Below are 16,390 nucleotides of genomic sequence, written 5' to 3'. Positions count from 1 at the left end.
TTTTTGCTGGCACAAGAGGTTTACGGCAGGTAGAGAGGAGATGAGAGACGATGAAAGGTATGGAAGGGAGAGGATGGTCAGAACATCGGAGCTGGTTGAGAAGATTCGCAATCATCCGGTTGAAGACTGCCGTGTCTCTATAAGGACAATAAGCATTCAGATTGGTGTTGGTGTGGCAACTGTACACAAAATTATTCATGAAGATCCGAAACTCACAAATGTGAGTAAAGTTTGTTATCGGGGCGCTCCTGGTAAACAACTATTTGACAGAGATGGCTATCAAATCAGTGCCTCGCCCTCCCCAGAATTTGATGCTTGTGACATTTGGTTGTTTCTCAAGCTGGAGGAGCTTCTCAGAGTTAGTCGTTTTGAAGATGAAGGAGGCTTTGACAAGGGTCCCAGATACTTTCATTTTAGAGGACTTCCATGGGGCTTTCACGAATTGACTGGAGCGCCACAATCGCACTGAAGTTGGGGGATCCTCCGTTGAAATTAATAAATGTCTCTCCTGCAAAAGTCTAAAAACCTCTAGAATGCACCTTGAACACTCCAGATATGGGTGGGACCTGAGCAGCTGTTCAGTCGTGTGCTTGTTTTGGTTAACCTCGGGACAAATGACAGATGTGAGAAATACGAAACTCAGAAACACACAAGCATACATGCATACGCGCACACATAACATTCGCAAACTCATACACACACACACACACACACACACATACATAAAATATGTGTATGCGTGTGTATGCGTCTAAATATATAGTTATATATATATAAACATGTGCGTGCGTGTGTGGATGTGTATCTATACATATATTTATACGTGCATAAAATACATCAAAAAAATGTGCATGCAAACACACACACACACACACACACACACACACACACACACAGATACACACACACATTACATGTTTATGTTTGTCTTTTTGCTTTCGTATGCAGTTGTGAGAAATCAAAGCTAGTAGCAACACACGCACTCATACACGCACACAGACGCACGCACTCATACGCGCACGCACACACACGCACTCATACACACACGCACTCATACACGCACACACACACACGCATCTGTTTGCGGCTGTCGCCATTACCTTTCATCTCGCACAGTTGTCTTCAACGAAAGCAAATATACTTTCACCCAAATAATCATGCAAATATGTGTCATTGGTCAGTTTTATTTCAAGATTTCTTGCCAACAGAGAAAGAGCCGGTTTCTAACCTAGATTCAAGGGTCCTTCATTGGAATTTCAACATCAACAACAGGGTATTTTTGTTCACACAATCTATCTATCTATCTATCTATCTATCTATCTATCTATCTATCTATCTGTCTATCTCCATTTGTATTGTATGCAAATATTTATGCACGTATGCATATATGTTTGAGTGTGTAAACAAACACACCCATGTACATACGTTCATGCGCGCACTCTCACACACACACGCACACACACACATAAACGCACACATGGACAACAACTTTTCTTCAGGATATATTTTTAAAATTCAGCTGCTCGTGCAAAATTATAAAAACAAAAATAAGCAAGCCTTAATCAAACAAGAAAAGTCGTGCTTTTATTCTCTTTCTCACATACACTCTCTCTGTTCATATATATATATATATATATATATATATGTATTCTTTTTTCTTTTGCGCCCTTTTAAAGCCTCGCCAGGCTCATGGGCCCGGTTTCCCGGTTTCTATGGCGTATGTGTTTCCCCCCAGCTGGACAGGACGCCAGTCCATCGCATCCAAAAAGGGCTTCGCCTCACGAACGTCTCCTCAGACTCTAAAGCCAGACATAGAATTTTGACTCGAGTCAAACCTTAAAGTCATGCTTTCAATTCTCTTTCTCTCATACACTCTCTCTTTTCATACGTATGTACGTACGTACGTACGTACGTATGTATGTATTCACAATTTAGGTTAGTTGAAATATGTTTGTCACATATTTCAACTGCTAAAGGCTCTCCATGGTAACTGCAGTGTATTTGCCTTTAGCAATTGAAATATGTGACAAACATATTTCAATTAACCTAAATTGTGATTATACGTAAGCACTGATTAGTGCCATTACTCCGATATATAAATATATTTATATATTCCTGGTCATAGAGTGACCACTGGTTTTGTGTCCACAAAGGGCTTCGCCTCGGGAACGTCTCGTCGTACTCTAAAGCCGAACAAAGACTTAACTACTTATAAATACACTACAGCATTATACTTTAGAGCAGTGCTTCCCAAAATTTTCGCGCCAAATTGCAATATCGTCCACCTATCGGCCAAAAAATGCTCCATCACCCAACGTCCGTTTTCCATGATGGCATGGGTTGGACGGTTTGATTGAGGACTGGCGAGCCAGATGGCTGCACCAGGCTCCAATCTGATCTGGCAGAGTTTCTACAGCTGGATGCCCTTCCTAACGCCAACCACTCCGAGATTGTAGTGGGTGCTTTTACGTGCTACTGGTACGAGGGCCAGTCAAGCGGTACTGGTGAAGGCCACGTTCAAATGCTGTTTTTTTATGCGCCACCTGCACAGGAGCCAGTCCAGCAGCACTGGCAACGACCTCGCTCGAATGTTGCTTTACATGTGCCACCGGCACAAGTGCCAGTAAGGCGACGCTGGTAACGATCACGCTCGAATGGTTCTTTTATATATATATATTTACATATTCAAGATGTGAAAGGTATTGAGGGCAGATAATTATAAGTATATTAATCTCTTCAAACCAATTAAAAAGTTTTTCTTTTTTCCTTTCAGATTCCCTATGGCGGATAAAATGTTAACTCAAGAAATGAAAAGGCGTACAGTCATTGCTGCCTTATGCGTGGGGAACACAGAGATTTATAAATGGCTAACTCTCTAAATGTTGCAAGATATTTTGCACTAAAAGTTTAGACGGAATTGGAAGTATCTGGCGGGAATGTTTCAAATATATCAAAAAGAAAAGAGCATTCTAAACATTTGGCCACTAGTGGGACCCTGCAATTCATCCAACGGGTTTAAAACATCACCGATGACGATTCCAGAAAATCAATGATGGCCATCGCCATAGAACTTCAGATATCGAAGTGAACTATTAGTACCAAGGTACACGAGGACATGTCATATAAGTCTTACCTACTGAGAGGTCAGTTCATGTGTGTAGAAACGCAGGAAAACCGTTTGATCCATGCCAAGCGATTACTTAAGGTTAAAACGCTTAAGAACATGTTATTCTTTGGTTCATTTTTGAAGTGAAAATCTTCGATCAAAACCAAAGGCCTAACAGAGAAACGACTAATTGTCATGAGCAGATCTTATGTAATGTCCCCAAATTAATGCACATTAAGTTTCCAGAAACTTAATGGTTTTAAGAGTGGTGAGTAATGAAGGTCCTGTTATGTTGCCTCACATATTGGCACGGAGTCTTAGTATTAATGCTGCTGGACACGTTGAGTTACTGGACACAGTTGTCAAGCCCTGGATGGACGAAGTAAGCAGTGGAAGGACAGATATGTTTTAACAAGGCTCATCTCCTTCTCACAGAGCCCACGTAGCCCAAGAATGACTCTCAGATAATCTTTACAATCAGGTAGCACCAAAATTGTTGCCTCCGAACTCGCTAGATTTAAATCCGGTAGTTGAAAGCGAGACCGACCACAATCCTCACTAAACCATAGCTTCACTGAAGGCTGAAATTGTCCAGGTGTTGTCTGATATGAATTAGGACTATTTGGTGCAGGTATGTCAATCATTTGATTCCTGAATTGAAGCATTCATCAAAGCTGAAGGCTGATTAATAGAATTGTCTTGTAACAAAGATTATCGAGAACATATGCTCAAGTTTTTATTAAAATAGATTTTTTTTCTTTAGAGTTGTTTAATTAAACTAGCAAATATATCCTCAAATACCACTTGCATTCTCTACGAGTGCGTGTGCGCGCGTGTATGTGTGTGTGTGTATGTATACATGTGTATATATATATATATATACGTGCATATGTATATATGTACATATATGTGTGTTTACATATATGCATATATATGCATATATATGTGTATGCGTATGTATGTGGTGTGTGTGTATTGATATATATATATATATATATATATATATATATATATATATATATATATATATATATATATATATATATATATATATATAGATAGATAGATAGATACACAGTCACACATATCTCTATATGTGTGTGCCTATGTATTCATAAAAGATAAAAAGTGAATACTAATCAATTTTGTCAATACCAACTGACAGAAACTCAAGAACTGACCAAGTACAACGCTTGTGGAATACATACTTACACGCAAAGGAGATGTGGGCTCGTGTTCCACGAGGAACTTACGACTGATTCTACCCAAAAGGGTTTTTCAACCCCAAATTTACATGCTATTATTTATGTTTCTATGTGTGTGCTTCGAGATATTCCAAGAGTAGAATATGTTCACGTTTCTCTCAAAAGTTTATAAAACTTTTTAAATGTCAACAGCATGCAATTATCGCTGGTAAGAATAAATTCTTTAAAATGGATTGCGTAACTTGAAGGATTGCTTTTGTATAATGGTAGGAGTCCTGTTATCATTTGTTAAGGTTACCTATACAGATATTCTATAGAAATTATAACCAGCAATGATTTTTGTAACGGTGTTTCGTATCCGAGTTGTCAGATGTAAACAAACAATGAGATCGAAGATCTCATCTTCATCTTCATCTTCGATCTCATTGTTTGTTTACCTCTGACGTCTAGGGTACGAAACATCACAACAAAAATCAGTGCTATAGATTATCAGTAGAGATAACCTTAACAAGTGATGTAAAGCGCTCTGCTAACACAACAGGATATGATATTGACTTATAAAAACGTAATGGGAAAAAGTAGAATAAAATTTGGGTTTACATGAAAAAATTACGTCAGAGAACCTATTGAATAACATGGAGTTATGATAGCGAAGGATTGCGAGCCATTCCTTGAAACACAACTTAAAAATACTGTGGTTGGTATTGGAAGGAGAAGCCACACAAAATACAGACCAGGATAAAGTATAGGGAATATTCTGGGACTTGAGGTGGTGGGAATGTGGAGTTATTACCCAGCATTTATATACGACATTATCGCGTAAACAAATACCATCCAACGGACATAGCTGGGAGAACCGGAAATTCGAGATTTTAATTGAAGATTTACTAAACACGGGGTAGTATTTATAGTGTGGTGGGAAATTATAGCTTAGGATTTTGAAAAATGGTTTGGATAAAGGTTTACCCTGGAGAGAGAATGATGACACAAACCATCATATATACCGTTTTCTTCCCGTGAAGGGACTAGAACGCAGGAAGTAATGGGCATTCTACCTCCGAGCCAAACCGGGAGAGTACAGGCCGTAGGGGAATTCAGTTGCTGGGACACGGGATGTGGATATTGGGGACATATGAGATGGTTTTGCGATCTATATGTTTATTTAAGATATCCTCATTAGCTGATAGGTTAGAGATCGTGATAAAAAGTATTATTGATAATACTATTAAGGGCAGATCTAGGGTGATTTGACAGGATACTGATATATTTTAAAGACCCATTCGGTTTATGGTAAGGGTAATATAGGTTAGCATCTAGGTCGAGAGTGACATGCAAGAAGTTAGTTACTTTGGTGCAATTTTCGAATGAGATAGAAAAAATATAGCTCTTAAAGTATCTATGGAGGGCCTTCTGGGTACGTTTAACAGACGGTCACGACATACTTGTGGCAGTAAGGGCATCCATCCATTCATCTATACATACATACATACATACATACATACATACATACATGCATGCAAGTATACATATATACATACATACATATATACATACATACATGCATGCATGCATTCATGTTTGTGTGTGTTGTTTATATATCCATTTTCAGAAGTTACCTGACGCATACCATATATCATAGATTTATCTTTATGAATTTTGATATATTGCAAGATGTATTCACGTCCTTGAACAATGATAACATTGAATCTCTCTGTCTCTCTGTCTCTCTGTCTCTCTGTCTCTCTATCTCTCTATCTCTCTCTCTCTCTCTCTCTCTCTCTCTCTCTCTCTCTCTCTCTATATATATATATATATATATATATATATATATATATATATATATATATATGTATGTATACTTACACACACACGTATCACAGATCAAATCAAACCTAACATGAACGTTATTTAATTATTTTACAGTAATCTTTGTACATCTACATATTCTTTACATACACTTATGAATACATACGCATATTCATATGTTCTTACATATATACGTGCATACAAATTAGCATAAATATATATATATAAATGCATGCATACATAAATACATACATACATACATAAATACATACATACATAAATACATACATATATACATGCATACATACATTCATACATACATGCATGCATGCATGCATATATACATACATACATACATACATACATACATACATACAAAATACGCTGGTGATGTTGAAATTGCAATGAAGGAGCCTCTTCTCTGTCGGAAGAAATCTTGAAATAAAACTGAATAGTGACATACGTACGTACGTAACAAAAAAAAAAAGGCTCGTCTGAAGTCTCAGCCGACGAGCACGTCTCGGCCACAACGTCTTTGTTGTACTCACGTTTAGCCGTCTGAACTGGAATTCAGTGAAGTAGATGATCGAATTCGCATGCTACAGGAAACTTCAGCATCCTTGAAACTGTAGATATAAGAATGGTGGTCATAGTCTTAAATATGTATTTACTTTATATGAAATCGGTATTGTGACACTGAGGCAACATCTGCAGCAGAGAAAAGAGACTAGTATCTATCTTGCTAAGTTTTTTGACCACGAGATCAACACCATAATTAGGATAACTATAATGAACTTGCTGAAAGGCATGAAATAAGAGCTGATAGAACTCTTCGAGTGGTATTGGTAAATTCTATGTATCAAACGAGCAAAAAAAAAAAAAAAATGGACCAGTTCACCGAGAAGATAGTGCATGGGTTCTTGGCATGAAAGACACAAATCTTAGAATGAATTGATCACATGAAAAGCTTGGTATAGAGTACCGACAAGTTTATGACATGCCATTTGATGGTTACCTCCATGCACTTCAGGAACAAGAGATCCTCACGAAATACCTGCTGTATAAAAGGCAGAACACAGTGACGAACAGCAAATTTAGTTTGTGCAAAACCACGTTATTGCCAAATGCAAGACAAAGTCTTCCATACATAATCTTTCCATGAGGCATGATGTAGTAGCCAGAACAGTCTGGAATAGGATAACAAAAGAGAAAACACTTACAGACGAAGCTAATGATAGTGAGGCTGATGGGTCAAAAGAATTTCGGTGTAACTTAAAAATTAAAGTAGCCACCGAGTTAAAACAGAACCGGACAGATATTGTTGTGGAAGTCAGTTGCTCTCGGGACGCCAATGTGCGTAAGAAAAATGCAGGAAAAAGATGACATCTTTGAATCTTAAATAAAGAGTTTGGAAATTCACTTCCCAAGGTACACCTTCAGTTTCATACATAATAAACTCAGCTGTTCTGGTATATTTTTGAGGGTGGGGTACTAAGAACAAAGTCTATATTCTGTTGTAGAGTTAAGCAGCCCAACTGTCCAGTGGATATGAACATTTCTTTCAAAATCGATGAAGAAGTTAGTATACGTGGATGATTGCTTCGAATTTATAGCTTCTGTATCCATATTATGCATTTTAATATGTAGCCACAACCATTGGCTCACTAAAGTATGTTATTTTTTACTCTAAGTTGTAACCATAAAAAGTTGGGTCCGTTAGGAAAAGAGGCTGGGTAGCACGCACAATGTAAATCTATTCGGGAAGTAGAACTCTGAAAATATGTAAAACTTTTCTAAAATTTTAAAAATATAACCTTTACTGTTGTTATTAATTAAATTCTAATGATAGAGCTTTACTTCCTTGTTAGAAAATCGTTCCTTCAGTGTAGGAGGCTTTCACAGAATTAAATAGGAGAGCAGATCGCTAATGATAGCAGAATAGATATCGTTTTGTTTTCCTTCTTCTACCGAAACAAAAATTTCAATTCATTGAAAATGTTTTGCGAATGTCATTCAGTACATCAACACCTGTAAACGCAGTAGATCGAATAATTTAGAAGTTCGCTTTGCAACCAGCAGATTCCGATGCTCAATCCTTCAGCATGGTGCCTTGGGCAAGTTCTGTTCCTAATGTTTCGAATCTGCTCATAGCTTGTGATTGAAACTGGATAGACGGAAACAGTATAGAAACCCGTCGGATGGATTGTACCATGTAATACAAAGGCACAGCCTTGTCATACACGTTATTTCACACTGATTCTGCCTGAGAATTACGTAAAAAGTACTCATGCACGTGGAATACTCAACCACTTATATGTTAATTCAGGAGCAGGTCATTCAGTTAATCGAATAACTGAAATCTCGTCATCGAACGACAGAGAACATTCAACCAACTACATTAGCGCCTCATCGAATTATATTGATACACATTAACTGATACTCCGTCGGTAACAACGACGACGGCGAGTGTTCCAGTTCATCCGATCAACGGAACAGCCTGCTCGTGAAATTAATGTCTAAGTGGCTGAGCACTCTACAGACACACAGAAAGATTCAGCGTGACATCGAATGTGAAAAGGCTGGTCCTTTGAAATACAGGTACTGCTCAGGTTTAACAGTTGAGTGGACTGGAACAACGTGAAAATAAAGCGTCTTGCTCAAGAACACAATGCGCCTCCAGGAATCGAACTCATGGCTTTACGATCGCGAGCCCAATACCTTAACCGCTGACCACGCGTCTCCACACTATGGATGCGTTTTACAGCATCTTAATGATTATCTTTGTGAAAAATAGAAAGCAAAACTTTTTAAATATTTTGCTTTTGCAACTTTACTACTTCAGAAGAAAGGAGCCAGTCTTTGGGGTGTGGTTTTAATAATGCTAAGGTTGTACCGTTGTCCAGAGAGATCTTTGGTTATGAGACCCAGAATTTGAAGCGACTTTGAGAGTTCTTAGAGCTGGCTATGTTTTGTAAAGATGTGTGGTGGTGTTTACATGATACGAGTAATGCTTGATTTTTTTTGTTCTTGCTGTTAAGGGCTAAATTCATTTTGTTAGCGGTTTAGTGAAAACATGTAAGATTTTCCTAAACTTTAGCAAGTAGATTCTGTACTATTATATGTCTAATGATGAAGTTGGACGTTTCCTTGCTTTGCAAGTAGAGACCAACAACTAGTCAACAAAAATTTAAATAATGTAATAAATAGACAGATAAATGAATGAAAAAAGAGAAGGAAAAAAGGAAAAGTTAAACAACAAAAATAATACAAATTTGCATATCGAATAAATTCATGCCCAATACATGATAAACACACACATACGCTCAAGTGTTCCTGTTATATGTACGTGTTTCAATATGCATAAATACAAGGTGGCGAGCTGGCAGAATCGTTTGCACGCCAGATAAAATGCTTAGCGGTATTTCGTCCTGCGACGGGCTGTAACCAGATCGCTACAACTTGGCTGGTAGTATATCGCTTGGTTTTAGAACAAACTGGTCCGACTATAGAACTGATTAAATGACAATATATAACTGGCATAAGGCTGTGAGCTGGCAGAATCGGTAGTAAACCGGGAAAAATGCTTAGCGGCATTTCATCCGTCTTTCATGCTCTGAGTTCATATTCCGCCAAGGTTGACTTAGACTTTTATCTTTTCGAGGTCGATCAAATGAACAACAGTTAAGTCAGTTATATATTAGTTTGAAACTAATATATAACCGGCTCTTATTTTATCAATTTCAGGTGGATGGTAGAGAGAAGTCAACCTCAAAGGTAATATTTGAACACAGGACATGGCCGTGTGTTATCGGTTTCGATCGCGTTGCGCGATACACCTTAAGCAAGTGTCTTGGGTAACTCTGCAGTCAAATCAAATATTTTAAGCAACCTTTGATGGACGGAAATTGTTGTGCAACTCTGTAGTGGGTCTCTTACTATTTTTGGCTGGTAGTTTTAAGTCTTAGTTCGGGGTAAATCATTAAAGTTCATCCGTTGGTGAGACTTAGGTGTTTAGGAATTTAACTTCACTCCTTAGTCACTACAACTTTCAGGTCCGCTCTGGCCTGGGGTGTTATTACGCTTCAAGAGTCCCAATAATCGGTCAAATAGCAGTAGATAGATTTGGTTAATAAATTGTTTCTAATTTAGGCATAAGGTCAGCAATTTTGAGTGGAGCCGGTTGATCGATATCATTGACAACCAATACGTGACAAGTACTTTATGTTATCGACTCCGAAAGGTTGAAAGGCAAAATTGACCTCGGCGGGATTTGAACTCAGAAAGCAAGGAGTCGGAAGAAATACGCGCGCACACACACACGCACACATGAGTACACAAGTACCCGCCGCGCACACAAGAAAAGAACGGAAAGAAGAATAAGTTCAAGGACCGGCATAACGCCTACTCTAGCACTCCGTCGCTGTTCGTTCGTGTCACCAGCTATAAACCACAGGTGACACCATAAACACCACTAAAAAGATGGCAAACGAGATAGGTAATGTACAGAAATATGAGACTGGTGTATCACTGATAACAATTTAAAAAGCTATTGTATATTGCAGACAAGTTAGTGTTAATGAATTCATAACAGGGAATATTAAAAAGCTAACTAGAAATAATTCTGTGGTGAGACATCAGAATTAATCAACGACTAATATTTCATTCATTTCGGCAATTATGGGAAGCAACTCTGGTTAAATACTGTAGTATTAAACCTCTTCAGTGAAGCATAGAGTTCCCTATATATATATCAACGAAAATATCCAGTGAAATCCGTGAAGGTAAAGTGATCCGGGTAGAATGCTGGTATGTGGATGATGAGAGGCGCTGAAAGTTCGGGAAGTGGTTCAGATATGCAAGTCAAAGGAGTAGGAAGTTCAGTGAGAATCAAACTGGGATATTCGCCAGACTAGACCGCTGAAATCTACAAGTCTTTTTTCATTCTCTCTCTGTTTTTTTTTTCTCATATTCCTTTCTGTTGAAGAGCGTAGGCTCGAAACACAAAAGACTTTTTCATTTTCCCGAGCGTCAAACTAATACACTTGCTTGTTGTTCATACTCCTGTCTTCGTCTTTTGTTTTTCTATAAATTTCCCTATATATATATTTCAAAGTATGATGGAATTATTAAAACAATTGAATGAGTCCAGTATACTAGCACAAAAGGAGTGCATTAGGATGTTAGTCGAGAGTGTGGGTTCAAAACAACAGAAAAGTGGTATGAACACGAACCAGAGACTGGGATAGAAAACGAAAATTACAAGACCAGACAAAATAAACAAACAGTGCAAGATCATAGTTTTTGCAATTCGTTATGATACAAAAGAAATGGAAAACATTGAGAAATAACAGGATCTAACCAGAGAGCTGAGAAGAGTGTGGAAGACCAAGGCAGCAATTATTCCTGTAGTAATAAGTGAACTTGGCACAACACCTAAAATTATACCTAAAAGCCTGAATAAAATTGGAATTGAAACTCGCATAGTTGACCTGAAGAAAAGTACCATCGTATATTCTGCAAAAATCCTAAGAAAAATTCTTGAGATTTGAAGAGAGCTGTTCACACCAAGCCTCAAGATAAAATACCTGCTGACTAAATTAACATACACTAGCATAATAATAGAAATGGTTTCTGACTTAGGTAAAGGCCAACAATTTTTGAGGGGATTAGGCAAACCCATCGACACCAATAAAAGACTAAAACTTGATTACAAGGATATGAGGCAAAAGCAATCTTGGTGGAATTTGTGCTCTAAGCATAGAAAGTAGGAACAACCAACAAGAACACTCAGAGAGTGCAAACCTCTGTCAAGGCAACACTAACGTCCTCTCAACGATTAACTAGAGAAGATTTTTAAAATGAGAATATCTGAAATAAACTCGACTGCTCTCACAAACGAGAATACTAAAAATGAACCCGACAGCTCTCAAAAATAAATTTAAAAAAAACGGAAAAATAATCCAGAATCTTTGTCCGGTACCTGATCGATCCCAATGGTAGTCATGTGGAATGTAAAGGTGGCTGTAGAAAATTTAGTAACAGTAATAAATAGTTTATCCTTATCTAATACAAGCCGAAGTTAACTAATTCACCATTCAAAATAGTTTCAAAGGCGGAGGTAATAATAAGTTTTCCTCAGGAATTTTTAAATGAATAGCATGAGACGTTTTTGTTTTCTCTTCTCTTAAATTCCGGCATTCCTTTAGTATTCCTGTTGTTTTAGATCGATGTATAGATGTATGTACAGATGTAAGTATACAGTAAAGTGTTAATATGTATGTATAATATATATATCAAGGCGGCGAGCAGGCAGAATCGTTAGCACGCCGGGCGAAATGTTTAGCGGTATTTAGTCTGCCGTTATGTTCTGAGTTCAAATTCCGCCGAGGTCGACTTTGCCTTTCATCCTTTCGGAGTCGATTAAATAAGTACCAGTTACGCACTGGAGTCGATGTATTCGACTTAATCCTTTTGTCTGTTCCTGTTTGTCCCCTCTATGTTTAGCCCCCTGTGGGCAATAAAGAAATAAATATATAATATGTATATTATAAAAATATTTTAGTGTTATTTAATTTCTGAACGGTTTTGCTGCCGTTTATTTATATAGTTTGATTTCTTTATCCATCAATTTCTACTAAGATAGAGACGTGAGTAAATTTAACAATAGAGAAACGAAAATAAAACTTTGGAAACAGCCTAAAGGGAGATAATTGAGAAAGACTTGTAAGTCAACGTAAGATCGTAATCATGTAAAGTAAAGTAAATATAACACATAATTCAGAATCCTTGTCCGATACCGGATGGATCCTCAAATCTAATCAGTTCTTGCCAGAGATGAAACCAAACATCCCTGAAAGTTTCATCCGAATCCATAAAGGAAATCTTGAGATATCTTGTCCACGAACAAACATAAAAACAAGCAGACACGACTGAAAACAATACCTCCGCCTTCGCTAAGGTAGTGATAGAAGAACAAGGAAACCCCTATAAATTCATAAACTCTTAGCTAACCCTTTCGATTTTTTGGTGCAAGGCCAGTGATTTTGAAGGGAGGGAAAAAGTGGTTTACATTCAACCCAATGTTCGGCTGATACTTATTTTATCAGCCCCGAAAGAATAAGAGGCAAAGTGGTATTTGTACTCAAAACGTAAAGCCGAAAGAAATGCTGCTAAGTATTTTGTCCGGCGTGCTAACGATTCTGCCAGTTCACCGCCGTAAATTCTGATATAATTAATATAATTAATATAATTAATACCGCCTGTTCAATGGGAAATAAAGAATTGGATGATTTTTGTTGACGGTAAATTGAAATGATCACCAACATTGTAAACGATGAAAGTAAGTCTGATGCTGCTAACTGAAATCAATGCTTACTACAGAAACTGTATATGATGGACGACAAATAGCAATGAATCTGGAAATTAATTTCATTAATAATGGTCCTTAGATGGAATGTAGTTGGAAGTTATAAAGAGAAATATGGCAAACTATAGAGACATAAGAAAATCATTACATTGATTTGTAAAAGAGAAATGTTACAGTCTGAAATTATGAATTTCATAAGACAACGGGTTATGCGACAGACGTAAAGAAAGAAACAACTAATTTAATAACTTTAAGTGGAAGCAAACGCCAAGAAAATAAACATACAAAGACTATGTATAAAAGGCGGCTGCATGGTCGTATTTTTTTTTATCTTCGTTTCAATAAATCATTGTTAAAATTTTGTTTGTATATTTTTATTAATAACATTCGAAAAAAAAAACGCATCAACGTCGACTTTCTCGATTTTCGTTTGGACGGCAAATTACGTAACCAACTCACCGTGTAATACCGAGTGATAACTATGTATGTATTTATGTATGTATATGTACCTGTATCTGTGTGAGTGTACTCACACACACACACACACACACACACAAACATGTATATGAAGTTCTCCTCTTGTTGAACGAATATGACAAGTAACTAACTATCAATTTGACCATAAAACTTAAAAGGCGGCCCACATAGTTCTTTCTATAATATTAAGTAAGTATAAATCCTTTTCTATTAAAGAAAAACAAGAAAACAAGCAAAAAACAACCGAGATAATTCTCATTGTCAAATGACTAAGAGCTCAATTCATCCACTAACTTATTTTATGACATTCGTTTAAAGGAAAAAAAATTCTCTGACGTATTTTGAAAGTTTTTATGGCAGCAGCAATAAATACTTGATTAGTTACAAATTGAAGTAACTTCTCTGTCTCTCTCTCTCTCTCTCTCTCTCTCTCTCTTCCTTCTCTTTCTCTCTCTTTCTCTCCTTTCTCTTTCTCTCTCTCTCTCTCTCTCTCTCTCTCTCTTCCTTCTCTTTCTCTCTCTTTCTCTCCTTTCTCTCTCTCTCTCTCTCTCTCTCTCTCTCTCTCTCTGTTTCTCTCTGCTTGTCTGTCTTATTTTATGAAACTGTCATTTAACTCTCTCAACTGTCGGCCACTGTGTGCGCGCGAGCGGAGTGTTTATGGGTGTATGCATGCTCGTGTATATACATGCACACGTACATACATACATACATACATACACACACACATATATATATATATGTATATATATATATATATATATATATATATATATATATATATATATATATATTGTTGTACTTGGGGATGGTCATATTGCCAGTTTAGCCAATAAAAACACACGCACTGTATATTTGGTGTTGATTTTTTTTTTTTTTTTTTTTTTTCAGCTTTATATTACATTAATCTTAATCTTAATCTTATTTCGGCCAGAGTTCTTTCGTCACACTTCTGTGACCTCATCAGTGGTCCTTTGTTTCCTTCTTTCTTATGTGTGTCTCACCTTGCTAACTATCAGCCATTTTGTATTTTGTATTCCTATTGTATGTGTCTACGCATGCGTGTCCTTCAATGTGTCTGTGTCTTTTGTAAGTGCATGTGTGTGTGGGGAGTGTCTGTATCACCTATATTCTCTGTTAATACGTGTTCATTTGTATTAGTTTTTATTTATTTATATGTTCATGTGTGTGTGTGTGTGTGTGTGTTTTTTTATTTTTTTATTTTTTTTTTAATTTTAATGTGTTTAATTAAATTTTGTTAACGTATGTAGTATTTAATTCCATTTGTTTATCTATGTATTGTATTATACTTTGTTCCTATTATTGGTTTATGGGTAACACGTTGTCACATGCTGTGGTTTGTTAGTGGCGTATGTTAGTGTTCCATTCTAGTTTCCTATTCAGGCTAGGTTTCCCTTCTATTATGTGTGTAGCTTCAGTAATTTGTCTAAGTGCTGCATCACTGCTATGTGTAGATAAGATTTTAATTTCTATGTTGTTGATTGAGCCTCTATGTTCTTGCTCAGCGTGCTGGTACAGAACTGATGAGTTCTTCCCTTCCTTAAGTTCCCTCCAATGTTCGTTTGCCCGCTCCCCTATACTCCTTGCTGTTTCGCCTACATATGTCGTTGTCTTATTTCTGCATCGTCCCTCTGTACATCTTATACTATAGACCACATTTCTGGTTTTGCAGTTCGTTTGTGGGCTAAATCTACATACGATACAGTTCCTATCAGTGCAGGGGGTTCTACTGAAAGGGTATGTTCTACTGATAAGGGATTTGATAGGGTTGCCTGGCCTTTCAACAACCTTAATTCTTAGCTTAAGTTTGTCTAGGGCCCTTCTAAAGCGGTACGCCAGTTCGCCTCTAGGGGTGGTGTCGACGAACATGACGCTTTGGTACTTGTGGCTATTGTACCATGAGCTTGCCTTCCCTATTTTCTTCTTAGTTCTTTCTATGGTGTTCCATGATTTGCTCCTATAGAGTGGGCAAATCCCATTCCTATCGTTGCGTTTGATTGTTTCAAACTTCTTCATAGCTCCTTTGTAAACCCTGATCCTTTCCTTATGGCTGTAACCCGAGAACTGCATGCGGTGGACGAAATGTTGTATATGTCTCTTTAATTCTGTAGGGTCGCACATGCAGGAGACATTTCGCATTACTCTGACGAGGTCTGCCATCAATATGTTGAATTTGGCATTGTCCGCAATAGCCGAGTTCCGGTGGGTCAGGTACTTGGAGGCCATAGGTTTTGTATAGTGTGAATGGAGGATTCTGGTTTTATTGTTCTTAGTTTCTAGCCAGAGTTCAGTATCTAATACAGGTAATCTATGGTTAGGGTGTTTAGTAGGGTAGTCTATCGTAACTCTAATACTCTGCAAAACCAGAAATGTGGTCTATAGTATAAGATGTACAGAGGGACGATGCAGAAA

Source organism: Octopus bimaculoides, chromosome 10 (genome assembly GCF_046866305.1).
Source record: "Octopus bimaculoides isolate indiv1 chromosome 10, ASM4686630v1, whole genome shotgun sequence".
Classification (NCBI taxonomy): domain Eukaryota; kingdom Metazoa; phylum Mollusca; class Cephalopoda; order Octopoda; family Octopodidae; genus Octopus; species Octopus bimaculoides.
The sequence above is the reverse complement of the archived record's forward strand: the minus strand, read 5'-3'. Positions refer to the sequence as shown.